Here is a 15632-nt window from a genome sequence, read left to right as displayed (position 1 = left end):
AGCTCCAGGCAACCACCATCGTGCTTTCTGTCTTTTATACATTTGCCTTTTCCAGTCATTTCCTACAAATGGAATCATAGAATGTGTAGCGTTTTCCAGTTGGAGTCTCTCTCCTAGCAAAATGTTGTGGAGGTTCATCCATGTGGTCGCACAGATCAAGAGTCCATTCCTTTTTATTTGCCTAGGAGCATTCTACTGTATGGATATACCACATTTTGTTTATCCATTCATCAGTTGATGGATATCTGGATGGTTTCCAGTTTTTGCCTGGGATGAATCATTGTGTAGCCATGAGCACTGACGTTCGTGTCTTTGTGTGGATGTGTTTTCCTTTCTCTGGGGTAGATTCCTAGGAGTGGTGTTGCTGAGTCATGATAAATTTACGTTTATCTGTTACAAGAAGCTGCCGAATTGTTTTCCAGGGTGGCTCTACCATTTTAAATTCCCACCAATGGTGCGTCAGGGTTCCAGGTGCTTTGCATCTTGTGGAAGCTTGGTGTTATCTGTCTTTTTGATGAAAGCCATTCTCGTGGATGTGTAGTGCTCTCTCATTGTGGTCTTCATTTGCATTTCCCTAATGACTAATTGTGTTGAGCATCTTCTCTTTGGCTTGTTAGCCATTCATACATCTTCTTTGATGAAATGTCTATTCCAATCTTTTGCCTATTGGGCTTTTTATCTTATTGTTTAAAGTTATAAAAGTTCTTTATATATTCTGATTACGAGTCCATTATCAGATCCATGGTTTGCAAATATCTCTTCCCAGTCTGTGGTTTGTCTTTTTATTCTCTCGGTGGGGTCTTCTAAAGTGTGAAAGTTTTTAACTTTAATAAAGTCCAGCTTATCAATTTTGTTTCTTTTATTGATCATGCTGTTACTGTCATACATGAGAACTCTCTGTCCAACCCAAAGTCATGAAGATTTTCTCCTATAATTTCTTCTGAAAGTTTTATAGTTTCAGTTCTTACGTTTAGATCTATGATCCATTTGGAGTTGATTTTTGTGTATGATGTAAGTCAAAAGCCCAAGCTGGTTTTTTTCCCATGGGGCTATCCAACTGTCCTAGCACCAATTGGTGAAATGATCATTTTTTCCCCCCTCCATTGACATCTTACGTCCTTCATTGAAAATCAGTTGGCCATAAATTTAAGGATTAATTCCTGGACGCTTAATTCTGTTTTGTTGCTCTGTATGTCGATCCTTGTGCCGAGACCACACTGTCTCGTTTACTGTGGCTTCCTGGTAAGTTTTGGAATCAGGTGGTGTGAGTCTGTCATCTCTGTCTTTCTTTTTCAGAGCTGTTTTGCATTTTTCCACTTGCTTGGCATTTCCATATAAACTTCGAGATCTGTTTGTCAATTTCCACAAGAAGGCCTGCCAGGATCTAGGTGGGATGCTCACGTCTTTCATGACCTACTCTCGAAAGTGTCATGCCATCAATTGTGCCAAATTCTTTTGGTCACATGGACCAGCCCTGGCACAGTATGGGAGGGGACCACGCAAGGGTGTGAATCCCAGGAGGCGAGATCACAGGGGCCATCCTGGAGCCCTACTGCCATCCAATGGACATGGATGCTCACAGGGAGTAGTGAGGGCCTGGGTTTGCAGAAGGCCTTTACTGCTGACCCTTCAAGGTGCCCATCAACTCCCTCAGGTTCTTCTCTCATCTTTCTGATGATGTAAGTGTGGAAGCTGAGGTCCGGGGACAGGGTGGGGGTGCACCAGAAGTGGGAGATGACAGAAAGCCAGGCTGTCATCTAAGTTCAAGTGTGCTTGTGGACTTGGGTACTTTCAAGGGGACTTTGTCTTCTCCCATCACACTGGGACCTTCCTGTAAGCGGCTCTAAAGGACTGGAAGCCTCGGTTTCACCGGTGGTAGTTGGACTCATCGGGTGTCTTACTCAGTTGGGGATCTCATAAGTAACCTGATGCTGGCAAAAAATAAGGTACCAGTTGTTGCCACAATATGGCTGTATAACAAATCATCTGCTAACTCAGCTGGGTTACAAATACAAGCATTTCCGCTCAAGCTCACAGAACTTGCTGATCCAGGATGGCTTGGTCTGTTGGCTCTGGTTCCACCCGCAGGTTAGGTGGGCTGGGCTCCAGACTGCACACTGGGCTCAGGTCTGCCTTGCATGTATTTTCACTGGGGCTTGGGCAAGGGCAGCAGCTTCCAGGTTGGCTCACCTGGCTCAGTGCCAGGAAGTGAGTAGAAACATGCAACGTGATTGAGGCTTCATCCCAGAATCGTCACAATATTGTTCCTGTCCACATCCCATCAGCTAAGTCAGGTCACACGGCCACGTCCAAGTCCGTGGGGAGGAAATGCGCTCTGCTCTGTGTGCTGGGTGGTTCTGCAGGAGCACATGGGAAAGGGTGTGGATGTGCAATTTTAATAGGGGGAGAGCATGAAGGATTGTGAATCATGTCCAGTCTACCACATGTACCAACGTATGTGAATGATTTGTCTTTAAACAAATAGTTAGAGTAGATGTCAGGCTGTCCCTGGATGGGCATGTTCAGCAGTCAGTCCGGTGCACTGATGGGCTTTTGGGAGAGGACAGAAGGGGCCAAGTTACATCACGTGGACTCCTGGGGAATCACCGGTAGCTCCATGCAGTCTTTGCTGAGCAGAAGGTCGGAGCTGTGCTTCACACTTGTGAGCATCCTGTGCTCTGTGTGCCAGCCTGGTGAAAAGGGTGACTGACATATGATTGTCACTGCTCTAGGTAGCTTCATCGAGCAACATGGCCAACGTCATGCTAAGTGCCAAGCTTGATTAATCCTCCCAACAACCCAAAGACGTGGGTTGAATTATCATCTCCATTTTATAGAAGAGGAAACCAAGACACAGATGGATCAAGTCCCTTCAGATCACCTGGCTGGGGTTGGAACAGAGAGCTACCTGGTTGCAAACACGTGCAGTTGCCCACTCGACTTTCCTAGGACTCCCTTGGGGCAGAGGTTTCATGAAAGTTGACCTGAACTCAAGTCTAAGCACTGACTCTGTAACTTACGGAGCTCTCTGGCAACAGAATTGGTGTCCTGCTCTCCATTAGGGCAGGTGAGTGCCTCGCCTTTGGAGGTATTGGCACGGAAGTTAGACGGTCGTCTTTCAGGGATGCTGGGAAGGTGTTTAAAGGAGCTGGGGGCTGAACCAGTTCATACCAGGAATCCCTTCCAGCACTGAGCTCAAAGTCACTTGGTCAATTAATGCCAGGACCACAATTCGAGTCCAGGTCTCCTGACTCCCAGATTTTATAAGCATGGACTGTCACTTCTAAAGGCCATTAGGGTTCATCTGGTCCAATACCCTTGTTTTACAAAAATGAAGGGTAACTAAGGGCCAAAGAGGAGACCACAGAAGGACACCTCCAGACTTAGTGACAATGCTGGACTTGAACTTTGGTCTTCATGGTGCCCCTCTGCCTCTCCTTCCAAATCCTGGGCTCTCGGGGAGGGGGGCATGCTGGGAGGCTGCTGTTTCCCCTGCCTGGGCCGGGAAGGAGTTAACAAGATAACTAAGTGACAGCCACACTCAGCGGCAGGGTTTCTTGTTTAGAAATGCAAATGCCTTGCAATGCCATGCTCAATGCTTCACGTTTTATGCCACACAAATTACTCTTTTTTTCCCACCCTCTAAGGCTTGTCTGGGATTGTTTGTACTACAAAAACCAGAGGGAATTGAGCCATTTGCTGGAACAATCCAGCTAAATCTGGCCTCTGGGATGAGGCCTGCCTCAGCAATGAGGGCCCTTGCTCCCTCCTTGCTTCCTCCCTCTGGCTGGGATGGAGGGCAGGCTGCATGGACACAGCCTCCTGCCCTTTTTGGCTCCCTCCTCCCAAGGACCAGAGATGGGCCCGAAGGTCAGGGCAAGCACACCATGGGGGTGTCATCTCCATTACACAGGTGGGAAGACAGAGGTGGGGATCTTCATTCAGGTCTCCATTCTCTCTCACTCTAGGAGACCCAAGGGCAGATCTCAAGTTTCTGACGGATGGCAACTACTCGCTTTTGTTCTCTAGGTCCCACCAGCTTTATTTCTGTGGTGTTGGCAAGTCACGCAGCGTTCACGGGCTGTCCTGTGTGCTCTGAGGTGGCCAGTTTGGTTACCAGCTTAGTCCTCACCATGAGGGTCATTACTCTTATTTCATAAAAAGGGAAACTGAAGCTCAGAGAGTGAAGGGTCATGTTCAGCCACATGGAGTCATCATTAGGTACATCAAAAATGGCTGTCTATTGGCTATTTCACATGGTTCAGCTTATATAACTTACCCTTTGTCTAATGACAGCAAACGCATCTATTGTATTTTAGTTTGACCTCGTTACTGATGATTTACTGACTCGTTGGCTTCTGTTTTGATGAGGGGCGTGACTATGTTAGGTGGGCTCGCATTTCTGCAAGTCCCTACTTCACGGCAGTTACCTAGGCTCAGTCAACGTGTCCGCGGGCTCCTAAGTGTCATCAAGGCAGGAAACCTTCCTTCAACTATCCCCTGACTCTGCTGCACTAGGCGTCTGCTCCTCTCTAACAAATGGCCCTGAAACTTAGTGACTTGAAACAATAGACATTCATTATTTCGGTTTCTGTGGGTCCGGAATTCAGGAACAGTGTGGCTGGGTGGTCCTGGCTCAGAGTCTGTCATGAAGTTGCAGTCAAGATGTTGGACAGCGCTGTAGTCATCTGATGGCTTGGCTTGGATTGGGGGTCTGCTTCTAAGAAGGTTCACTCATGTGGCTATTGGCAGGAGGACCCAGGACCTCATCACATGGGTCTCTTCATAGGGCTGCTTGGGTTTGTTCCCCACATGGCACCTGGCTTCCCCCAGAGCAAGTGATCCAAAGGGGAGAAAGAGGGAAACCACAATGCCTTTTATAACCTCCCCTTGGAGGTCACGGTCTGTCATTTCCTCCTTACTCTGCACATTAGAAATATGATGTTAGGTAGAGCCCACACTCAGGGTCTATAGAAGGGAGGGATGTTAAAGAATTTGTGGACATATATTAGTACCATCATGTTCAGCCCTGGCCTGGATGCTGATAATATACAGAGTGGGAGAAACTTCCTGGTGTTCTTTCTGGAGTTTTGTCCTTAAGCTGATCACCTCTAATATTTCTCTTGGGCTAACTGAACAGTGACCTAAACAGTTCACTAAAAAAAAAAAAAAAAAAAAGTCCATTGGTTCTTCTCTTATGTGCCTCTCCCAGGTGGGAACATAGTGGAGAGCATGAGGGACAGCCTCTGGTCTCTGCTCTCCAGGTGGACCAGCCCCCTTCTTCCTTGGGCATTACTGTATTATTAACTGATTCCATGGGATGTGGACTAGACCATGGAGCTTTGGGGAGGGGAGGTTTTGGGGTATCATGGGACAGGCACCGAACTGGGGAAAGGAAGACTGGGTTTTATGCTGATCTGCACAAATGGGCTGCAGGACTCTATCAAACAGTCACGACTCTGGGCGCTAATGGCAGAAAACCCGGCCCAAACTGGCTCAGGCAGAAATAGAAAATTTAATAGTTTATTTAAGTGAAAAAGATCAAGGGCAGATCAGGCTTCAGGAGCTGCTTGAGTTGAGTGCTCAGTGTTGTGGAGATGGAGGTGGCTCGTTGGTCACTGAAGGTTCAGGCTCCTTCTTTCTTAGTGCAGAATTGTGGCCGAGAAGCAGGCCAGGCATGAACTACATTTCCCAGCCTCCCTTGCACTCAGGCACGGCCATGTGCCGGTCACCACCAATGGAAGAGGGTGGAAGTGGTATGCATGGCTTCTAGACCAAGGGGCTTAAGAAACAGATATGCTTCCACCACCCTATCTCCCCGCAAGGACTGAGTGCGGAGAACTCCAAGGCACTAGGGGAGGGTGCGGCACGAGGTAGAAGGATCCTGGATCCCAGATCATCTGAAAGACCCAGGTCAGGCTGTTATATGAATGAGAAATAAATTTTTATTGGCCCAAGCTGCTGAGATTTGGGGTTTATTTGTTATGGCAGCTACTGCAGATGCCCCCAGGACCTCCTCCAGCTCTCTTCTCTGTCTTCTCTGTTGGCTCCATGGGATGGCAATATGGTTGCCAGCAAGTCAAAAGCTCCTCTTCCCAGGTTCAAGCATGAAAGACTGTGTGCTGCCCTCCTAAGAGTATGAACAAAGTCTCAGACTTTGTATCTCATTGCTTAAGTTTGTGAGGTTATCCCAGAATGAATTACTGTGTTCAGGGGGTTGCAGGGCTTGAACCGGTCGGCCCAGTGCACGTTCATCCCTGGAGTCCATTGCACATGGGCTGACATTGGGGATGGGGATGGGGTGCTGCACATTTGCCCATCACCACTAACCTGGGCTTCAGTGTCCTTCCAGGTCTATAAGAGTGCTGGACATGGGGGTGCTGTGGAGGGGTTCTTGGGATGGAATGGCCTGGAAAGCTGCCCAGCCTTGACATCTGTGACTTGGCGATGCTCAAGTTCCTCCCAGCTAGGACATCGTGGAAGTGGCTTGTTTGGGCTCTGGGTTGACTCTCCCAGCTGAGCATGTTCTATCTCCTCCATCCTTTTGTTCTTCCTCACATCCACGCAGGGCACTTTCTGGAAGGACATCAATGTCTGGGCCCAAAGCGTGCGGTTTTGAACATCACTTGCTCGGTCTCGCCCGCTGCCAGCACACTGGTTGGTTCCTGCCATCCCGGACCCTTTGATCAGAAGGAATTCATCAGAGCCCCTCTCTCCCCCTGAGAGGCAGTGTTTTCATGTCCTTGCCTGCGTCGCTGGTCTAGCCTCGCCTAATGGGGACGCGGTCCGTGAGGCGCTTCGTGTGGCAGATAATGAGGTGGATGGCTCTTTCAAACACCTCCTCCCAGAGGCCCTCCAGACTGCCCCTGGTCCACGCAGAGCTCTCTGAACTCCCAGGTGATTTCTTCTTCGGCACCTAATTGTAGTCTGTCCTTTAAATGAACAGTTTCGTCCTCTTCCATCTTGTGTAAAGTCCTTCAGGACAAGAATATATTTTCTCTTTTCTTGTGTTCCCCATGGGTCCTTGGGCAGAACTGAGTGCAGAGTCAAGGACATGAAACAAAATCAAGATGACATTTATTTAACATGGGCTAACTGTCGGACACCCCACTGGGCGCGTTTGCATCGGGGCTCCCATGTGGTTCTCACCAGCATCCCTGTGAATTGGATATTCGGACACACATTTTTACGCACAAAGAAAGTGACACTTAAGACAGACTGTGTCACACGCCCAAGGTCACATAAAGAGGAAGAGAAAGGATGACAATTCACATGCATGGCACTGTGATTCATTCAGTGTTTGTGTCTTCCGTGGGCCCCGCGGCCGGGTTGGGGGAGGGGCAATCCGAACAGAAGAGGGTTCTCTGTTACTCAGGGTTTAGGGGCGGGGGCTCTGGACTAGGGCTCTGTGGGTTCAGATCCCACCTTGAGAGCTGAGCCATGCCACCGGACACCAAGCGCTGCCTCTCTCCAGCCTCAGCTGTCTGATTTTTGGGGAACCCGTGGAGGTACAGGCTGTCTGTTTCTCCCATTGCTCCATGCCACTTCATTTACCAGTCCCTTGGTGCAGCCCTGATTTGGCGCTTATGGTATGCCTGAAATGATTCTAAGTGCTTTACAAGTATTAGCTCATTTCGGGCTCATCCTATGAAGTAAGTGCTCTTGTTATCCCTATTTTGCAGATGAGAAAACTGAGCTCAGAGAGGCTAAGTGATGGGCCAAGCGTTAGAACTAGAGCTCAAACCCAGTCTGCCTGGCTCCAGAGTCCCTGCTCTTAGCCTCTATGTTCAACTGTCTGTTTATTTAATAAATAGTGGTTGAATCGGATTGAATCACCCCAGTGGATTTTGGCCAGGCCTGGTTGGGGGGAAGTTTTCATGAGTCCCCTGCGGCGCCGAGCCAACCATGTCCATCTTTCCCCTGGACTGTGATTCAGGAATGAAGTCACACTTCCCCGAGGGAGGCCCCGACCAGGTTCCAAGCAGAGCCGGCAGCGCGGCCTCCACCAGCTTCTCCGAGCTCCGGAGCCTGGGCTGCCCAGTATGGTCCAGAGGCTCCGAAGTGCGATGCTCTGCTGAGACCTGGATTGGTGGTGCCAGGAGCTGCCAAGCCCTCTCTGTAGGCTGCACCCCCTGTTCTCTACCCGCAGCACCCCTGTTCTCTACCCCCTCCCGCCTTGAGGCAGCCCGCAGGCTCTCACTCTGGTGCCTGCGCTGCAAGGCTTTCCCCACACAGAGCGGGTTTCAAAGGTGTCTTGTTTGATCTTCGGGGTCTCTTTTTCCCTCTGCTTGACTGGCAGCTATCCTGCACGAGCTCTGACAGATCTCGGGATTATTGCACAGTCCCTGGCATGGCTGACGATGGCAGCTGAGGCAGGAGGAACCGAAATTGGCCAGCTGGCAGCGGCCGGGCTTGGGGACTGATCCAAATGTGCCTTCTTCCCTCGGGCCTTCTCTTCCCTTTGTGGCTCAGGCTGTTTGCAATTCAAGACGCCCTTTGAGGATGACTGCGCTCCCTGAGGAAGCAGGGCCCGGAGACACAGATCCAGTGCAGAGCCTCACTGCCTGTTGTCTTCCATCACCACGGGCTCTTTCTTTCTCTTTGGAATTGAGTAGGAAATATTTCCACCCGCAGACAGGTGCAAATGACATTGACCAAGTGCTATTTACTAACCACTGGGAGTTCATCTTGCATTTCAAAAGTGTAATTACACGTGGGTGGGCTCAGGTACGCATCCACCTGCCCTCCCTCAATCCCAACAAAAGCACTGCCCTTCGTGCAGCCAGGCATGGTCTCCAAAGTGTTTCCGTATCCTTTACCTACTTTGAAGGAGGCAGGTGGGTATAAGTACCCCCCATCTTACAGATGAAGAAACCAGGTTTCAGAGAGGTGGGCTACGCCCTGCCGTTGAGCACACACCAGAAGTGATGGCACCAACATTCAAAAGCAAGGTTCATCCACACAGCCCCCACCTCCTCCGGTACCCCCCCAGATGTCAAAGCAAGGAGGACAAGGGACAACTCTGTTGTCATTGTCTGTGTGTGAGCTGTATCTTCTCTGTGTCCTCGGTCCCCGGGCACCTGCTGGCTCTCGGTAAACACTTGTGTGACCTTGACTATGAGAAGGGGTTTGCTTGGGAGAGGGATCAGAATAATGACTCTAGGACTCCAGATTAGGTTCCTGGGGCCGCTGTAATGAAGTACCATGAACCGGATGGCTTAAAACAACAGAAATTTATTCTCTCACGGTTCCAGAGTTTAGAAGTCCAAAGTCAAGGTGATGGTGGAGCCAGGCTCCCCGTTAAGGCTCCAGAGGAAAATCCCTCCTTGTCTGGAAGATTCCTGTCCTCCTTGTCTGAGATGCTGGGGGTTGCCGGCAATCCTCGGCCTTCACCGGCTCGTAGGTACCTCACGCCAACCCCAGCCCCTGTGGTCACATGGCCTTCCTCCCCCGGTGCTCCTCTGTGTCTCTCTGTCTCTGCAAGTCTCTGTCTCCTTGGAGGAACCAAGGAGACCCACCCCAGTCCAGTACGATCTTATCTTAACTAATTACACCTGCACCGACCCTATTAACAAATAAGACCTCATCCTGAGGTTCTGGGTAGACATAAACTTAGGGGAGGTACCATTGAACAGGGTACAGATTCTAATCCATCGTGTGCCAGCCGCGTGCCCTTGGGACAGCCACTTACCTTGTTGGAGCTGAAATTCCTCATTTACAAAAATGGGGCCAAATAGGGTCTACTCATGTAAGAATTCTGAAATTAAGTGTAGTAATAATGCCACCGCACCTGGTGTTCTGCAGACACCACACATAGCTGCGATTTTTCTGATTACTATTATTTCTATTATTAGATGAAATGCGAGGTGAATGTAGAATGGCGATGTTTATGTTTAGAAGGGGATATATTTAGAAGGTGATGAATTCCAACAGGGGCGTGCACAATCTATTTGCTTATTTATGTGTTTATAAGTACTGGGGCTTACAGGAAGACAGCAAATAACACCTCACTCTGTGTCCAAGTTTGGAACCAATTGAGAAACAGATGCCTGAGTCAGACAGAAGGAGGTCAGATGTCATCCTGAGCCTGAGGAAGCCATGTGGAGGATGTGGCTTGATTTTCAGCCCCCTTCCTCCTGCTCAGCTCACTAGCAGAGCATCGCAGAGCTGGACAGAACAGGCAACTCTGGTCCTACTCCTTTACAGAACGCCCCCACCCCGGGGGTGCCCTCTGCAGGCAGGGTGCCAAGGAGGGTGGATTGTATCTGCACATGCTCAGTGCCATCCCAGACTCAGGGATCCAAGGGCTGGGGGAAGGGGGATAATCAGAAGACGGGAACCCCAGGGGAGGACATTCCTCCAGCGGGTATATAAAAGTAATCCTGGAACTGCCACCTTCTAGCTGGGAGACCTGTAGCAAGTGACTTAGCTTCTCTCAGCCTGTTTTCTCATCTGTAAGATGGAGACTAGAAGAGATCTTCGTTCTTAGGTCTGAGTGTGAATGAAATGATTTAGTACCTGTGAAGTACTTGGAACAGTGTCTGGGTCAGAGCAGGAGCTTAGTTAATATTGGCTTCGACTTTTATTATCTGCCTCATCCCTACTGTGCAAGGGCCAGGGAACCTAAACTTTACCCCGATGCTTCTGTAATATAATCTGATTCTGGGAAGGGGGTGGAGCACGGCGACCCCACCCGCCCTCAAGATTCTTGAGAAAATGTACTTCGTGGTAAGTCTTAGACTGTAGAGTGCTTTCTGAGTGAAGGGAGCTTTGATGTTATTGTGAAACATGAGAGCTGTTGGCAGAGCCCCTCTCCTGTTGCCCAGGCTTGGAGAATCCTGGAATGAAGAAGACTCCTGGCATTTGAGCTGGGCTGTGGGTAGGGTCATGGGCAGGCAGGAGGCCTCAGCAGCCTTGTGGATATGGAGAAGTCGGTGCCGGGGGATGTTGGGATGCTGCGCGGGAGGATGACATCACCTGGAAAGCACTCTGCTCATCTCTCTCCAGCCTAGAGCAAAGGAGAGAAGGAGAACATGCTGGCTGGCTGGCTGACTGGGAGACTTTCTTTTCCCACGAGCATCCATCACGCTGCCCAAGGAGCTGGCTCCTGCCTGGAACTGACCCTTCCGGGACTGAGTGCCTGGTGGCACAGCTGTGCAGAGATGGATGTGGGCCCCTCATAAGTGGTTCTGCAGGCCAACGAGCCTGGTGCTGCCCCTGAGCACAGAGGAGGGGGTGGGGAGAGGGGGCAGATGGCAACTCAGAGCCCTGTCCCAAAGGTTTACATCCTGGAATGTGGTGCCCCAGGCTGTACTGAGTCTACAGAAATTAGTGGCCGTCTGAATGGTTGACCTCTCAAGACATTCTAACATCAAACAGAATGAATGTGTTATGAGGAATTTTGGATTATTCAGGCACCAGGCTCTTTCCCTGGTCTGGATAAGGAGGAAACAGCTTGAATTTGAGTCTTTGAGCAAGTTACTGAATCTCTCTGAGCCTCAGTCTCTTCACTCATACAATGGAGATGATGATGGAGCACCCTCCTCTTCATTGGGGATGTAATGAGGATTAGCAGACAAAATCATGTGAATATCTTAGCACACTGCCTGGCACATAGTAAGTGCTTAATGAATGTTAGCTGTATCAACAGTGATGGTAGGAATGGTGGTGGTGATGCTGGTGGTGATGCTGGTGAGGATGGTGGTGATGGTGGTGAGGGTGGTGGTGATGGTGATGGTGGTGGTGGTCGTGATGATGGAGATGATGATGGTGGTGATGGTGGTGATGGTGATAGTGGTGATGGTGGTGATGGTGATGGTCATGATGATGGAGATGATGATGGTGGTGATGGTGTTGGTAGTGGTGATGGTGGTGATGGTGTTGGTGGTGGTGGTGGTGAGGATGGAGATGATGGTTGTGATGGTGTTCGTGGTCATGGTGGTAAGGATAGAGGTGATGGTGGTGATGGTGGGAGTGGGGGTGATGATGGTTGTGAGGATGAAGGTGATGGTGGTGATGGTGTTGGTAGTGGTGATGGTGTTGGTGGTGGTAATGATGGTGGTGTTGGTGGTGATGGTGGTGGTGAGGATGGAGATGATGGTAGTAATGGTGATGGTGGTGATGGTGCTGATGGTGGTGATGGTCATGATGATGGAGATGATGGTGGTGGTGGTGGTGAGGATGGAGATGGTGGTGGTGGTAGCAGTGATGGTGGTGGTAGTGGTGGTAGTGGTGATGATGGTGATGTAGTTCTAGGCCTGGGATTTGGTGCTGGTGTTATGGAGATTTAAAAAGGAAGGCGGGAGACAAAAAAATGTAATTGGTAATTGCCATACTTTGTGTGACAAGAGCAGTTATGAGGAACATGAGGCTGAAGTGGTCAACTCTTCAAGAAAATGCTTGTTTTAAAAAATCAGTCGTTTGCCATATTTTTAAGAAAGTGAAAGGCATTGATTTCATGGAGGGGAAACCACCCATGCAGTGGCTTGGAGGCATGAAATAGCAGTGTGTTCACTGTTGCTGAAGCGTGAAGCCTGGGCTGGGGCTGGGGTGGTAAGGCATGGGCTGGAGAGGTAAGCAGGGCATCGAATGAGACAACAAGGAATCTGGCCTTGTTCTTACAATGATGGGGAAGTACTGACCACATAGCATAATTGGATCAGCTGGGACAAGGGATAGTCAGGGACCCCTGATGGTACCGGCTCTTGTGTATATGAGGGGGGGTGATGGTGGGTGGGGGAAGGCTTAGAACGGCCAGAGACCCAGAGGAATGGGTATTGGCCCGTAGTGGGGCTTCAGCGGCTGGAGGTGTCAGTGAGTTTGGGAGCTGGTGTGGGAGCCGGAACTGGGGAAAGCAGGATGGTGGCTCAGTCGCCAAGTCCACTTTGGTTTCTGTTTGGTTCCCCGGCCCAGTGCTTTTGCTACAGAAAGCCTCCAACACTTCTCAGCCTGACTTATTCTGGGACCGAAGCTCTCCCTAAGCCAGGGCCCCAGCTACACAAGGAGCCTTGATTATGCTCATTCTTTCATTCCTTCATTCATTCAATGTCTGCTTTGTTCAGTGCATTAGGGATTACGGTGGTGACCGAGACAGATGACGTCTTGACCCTCATGGAGCTTCTATTTTAATGGACATCCCCCATTCGATTGACCCTAACCCTGGCTGACCCTTAGCCTTGGTCAGAGACTAGACCTGTAGCCTGCTCCTCAGGAGAAGTCTGGCGATGCCAGATGATCCTGCCTTCCACAAACTCCATGGGCACCCACCACTTTATCAGCAGGTGGGAGGGGAGCACACAGAGGCCCCTCGGGGTGGGGGGGTGCAGAGAGGGTCTGGATGCCTCAACAGAATCTGCTCGCTCTGCTAGAGGAGCTATCTGTCAATAGCCTCAAGTAAGAGTTGAATACAATTGGCGATGGCTTTGCCCTCTGACTACCCCAAAGTGCTGAGGGCGTGGTCCCAGGTCTGTGTACACTTGTGTGTGTCTGTCTTAATGGTGTGGGGGACTGGAACCTTCCCAGAGACAGTGGGTCCTAAGCCATGTTTTCCAGGCTGGGTGTCTCCCTCTCTAGACCGTGCCCTCCTGGAGGGCAGGGGTTGGGTCTGTCATGTGCCCAGTGCAGGACATGGAAGGTTCTAGAAGCTTTGCTCCTGTGTGTTAAATGAATGCATGCATGAATGGAGGAGCTTGAGGGAGGCTCAGGGGAGACGGGCTGTTTCCAGCCAGTTCTCCCCCTTGCTGGGAGCCGGCGCCTCGCCCCCCCGGCTGGTTACCGCAGGCCCAGGCAGCAAACCCTGTGGAAATATAGAGTGTTATCTAAATGCTAAATAGCAGCAGTAACAGCAGAGATGGGCTCTATGAACAATGTGCAGGCTTATTGGCCATATCCTGCCTCCTGTCCTCCCCGATACAGACGCTGTTCTAGAAGGCCTGTCGGGCCCGGTTAGCGCTCACACTTTGTCAAGACCCCTGAGCATCTCCGAGGCGGCGCAAGTGTGGGCCGTGCAGGCAGCAGCTGGGGGCGAGCCGGGCAGCGGGGAGCCCTGGCTGCGGGCATCCGGTCCTAGGACAGGGGTGGCACCGCCGACCTTGTGTGACCTTGCAGACAGACGCCGATACCCCAGATACCCCAACACGTCCTCAGCTTCCTCCTTTGTAACTGAAAAGAATTTCATGACTGTCTCTGGAAGCCTACTGTGCGCCAGGCACCTTCCTTACTTTGTTTCAGAGTCTTCGAGCAAGGAAAGTTCTCCATTTTACAGACAGAGAAACTGGGGCTCAGACGGGGGAGCAGACCCCCGCAGCTCGTGAGTGCTATAAATAGGCTGTAGCCCAAGGCTGCTGGACTGCAAACCTCTGCTGGCTGCCAGCGGGGTGGCGGGCTGGATCACAGGTTTATAAAGTGTTTGTAGTGGAGGGAAGCTTTGTTCAAACAAAATCTTACATGGAAACTCTCCACGGGAAAGAGATGAAAGCTGAGTGGGGCTGACTGAAGCTGGAGAGGGGGTGGGGAGGCCGGGGGTGGGCAGGCCCTTCCCGACTGCTCTCCCTCCCACTCCGCAGCAGGCAGGGTTCCGTGGGGGCTGAGCCCGGGTCAGTCGGAGGGTCGTGGTGACCTGAAAGGTCAGGAACCCATCTTCCCCGGCTGGAAGGGGACCCTGAGGCCACAGGGTTTCCCAGGAAGGACCCAGATAGGGCCACACTTGAGTGTTACCACCTGCTTCTCCATAGGTAACCCGGGGCCCGTGGATTATCCACGCTGGGCCCCCTCCAGCCACCTCGCCAGGGCAGCTGGGGGTCACTGCCTGCCCTTTGACCCTCTGATGGTAGAAGCAGGAGGGACTGGGGGAATGTCTTGATTCTCCATCCTCCCCTGAGGCTTATCACCTAGAGTCTGTGAACTCGGATGTGCTCAGAGGGAAGCCTGGGCAAGGCCCGGAGGTGTAGGCCCCAGAGCTGGGCAGTGAAGTGGGTGTGGAAAGGGTGGGGTGGCTCCAGATCTGGCCTAGGGAGGTGCTAACAATTGTGGGGTGTGGGCCAAGATTTCCCCTGGGCTGTCACTGGAGCCCTGTCACTTGGTCCTGGAGGTGAGGGACAAATTCCAGAAAAGAATGAAGCGCTCAGTGAAGGGGGCTCTGAGGGGAGGGTCTCAGTAAGAGGGGACCCCTCGGATCGACAGTCCCTCCAGGGATTCCTCTGGGAAAGGTCGTTTTGGAGGACGAGTCAAATCCCCCCTGAAGTGGGATTAACAGTTCTGTTTTAGGGTTCGCTTTGTGGTCGGTCTCCACCGCTCCACCCAACCCCCTCTCCTGATCAGTGCTTGAGCCCCAAGTGTCCGTTCCCCACTGTGACCCTCCTTTCTGCTCTGTTTCCCTGCCTTGTGGTCTCAGGTTCATCAAAACACCACCCCCTACCCCAGACCCCAGCTCTGACCCCATCCAGTCCAGGACCTGGTAATCCTGGATTTTAGTCCCACCAACGCCCCTGCCTCAGCTTCCTCACCTGTGCATCGAGGGTGTTGGGAGAGATGACCCCCGAGGGTCCCTGGGGCTGGGAAACCCCAGAAGGTTTCGACTGGAAGTCTATGCCCCACACCTCCTCCCCCCTCGGGCTGGCGCCTGGCTGCCTCCA

This window comes from Halichoerus grypus, chromosome 5 (assembly GCF_964656455.1).
Source record: "Halichoerus grypus chromosome 5, mHalGry1.hap1.1, whole genome shotgun sequence".
Taxonomy (NCBI): Eukaryota; Metazoa; Chordata; class Mammalia; order Carnivora; family Phocidae; genus Halichoerus; species Halichoerus grypus.
The sequence above is the reverse complement of the archived record's forward strand: the minus strand, read 5'-3'. Positions refer to the sequence as shown.